The following is a 1,476-nucleotide window of genomic DNA, read 5'->3' as shown; positions in this document are numbered from 1 at the left end:
TGCACCAGCTGACTCACAACAGGAAGCCCTGATAAGGAACAGGTGCTGAAGCCTAAGCAGGAGGATTTAGGAGGGGCCCGCAGGAGGGAGGAGAGGACCAACCTCCCAGGATCCTTTGCGCTGGACTCCATCTTGGCTGAGAGATGACAAAAAAAAAAAAAAAAAAAAAAAAAAAAAAAAGAGAGAGAGAGGGAGACACGCTGTATAAAAGTAATATATCCTATGGCACAAAGGAATTGTGCCACAGAAAAGAAAGTCCTGGACTTGGGGAGCAGACTTGTGGTTGCCGAGGGGTAGGGGGAGGGAGTGGGATGGACGGGGAGTCTGGGGTTAATAGATGCAGACTATTGCCTTTGGAAGGGATAAGCAATGAGATCCTGCTGTACAGCACAGGGAACTCTGTCTAGTCACTTACGATGGAACATGATGGAGGAGAGTGTGAGAAAAAGTATGTATAATGTTTCTCTGCTGTACAGAAGAAAGTGACAGAACACTGTAAACCAACCATAATGGAAAAAATAAAAATCTTTAAGAAAAAAAAATTTTTTTTTGTCTTTTTGCCATTTCTAGGGCAGCTCCCGTGGCATGTGGAGGTTCCCAGGCTAGGGGTGGAATCAGAGCTGTAGCCGCCAGCCTTCAGCAGAGCCACAGCAGCACAAGATCCAAGCCGCGTCTGTAACCTAAGCACAGCTACGCCAGATCCTTAACCCACTGAGCAAGGCCAGGGATCGAACCTGCAACCTCATGGTTCCTAGTCGGATTTGTTAACCACTGAGCCACGATGGGAACTCCAAAAATCATTAAAAACTTTTAAAAAATATGTAATGTATCCTGGAAATGTATCATACTAACACGAGCTGTTAATTGGGGACATTGGTCATAGAAGATAATAAAAGTACATAGGATTCTCTTTCTATCTTTGCAATCTTCCATAAATCTACAATTATTCTAAAATTTAAAGGTTTTTTTTTTTTTTTTTTTTTGGCTGTACCAGTGGCAGGTAGAATTTCCTGGGCCATGGATCGAACTCACACCACAGCAGCAACTCCAGCCACTGCAGTGACAACGCCTGATCCTTAACCTGCTGAGTCTCCAGGGAACTCTGTTAAGTTAAAAAAAACTTTTTTTTAAAGGATGAAATGAAGAAGCCGAAGAGGAGCACCTCGCTCCACTGCAACCCTTTCCAACGTGCAGACGTCATCACACGATCTCCGTTCGCATCTCAAAAAGCACAGTCACAACCAGCTCATTCCTTCCTTAACCACCAGCAGCGGGTGTGGGATTACCGCCAGGCGCTAAGAAGAGCGTTCAAACTTTCCTGTGTGTCAGAATCATCTGCAGGGCTGGTTACTGCATAGACCGCTGGACCTCAGCCTCGGTTTCTGATTCAGTAGGTCCACGTAGGAGCCAAGAGTCTGTTTTTCCGACCACTTTCCAGGCCGGCCTCTTGCTGTGACATAACAAAAGTTCCGACCA

Source organism: Sus scrofa, chromosome 6 (assembly GCF_054392235.1).
Source record: "Sus scrofa isolate SSC_HxYL_T2T_F1_AM1 chromosome 6, Sscrofa_HxYL_maternal_Yorkshire_Landrace_v2.0, whole genome shotgun sequence".
Classification (NCBI taxonomy): Eukaryota; Metazoa; Chordata; class Mammalia; order Artiodactyla; family Suidae; genus Sus; species Sus scrofa.
Note: the sequence above shows the minus strand (reverse complement) of the source record.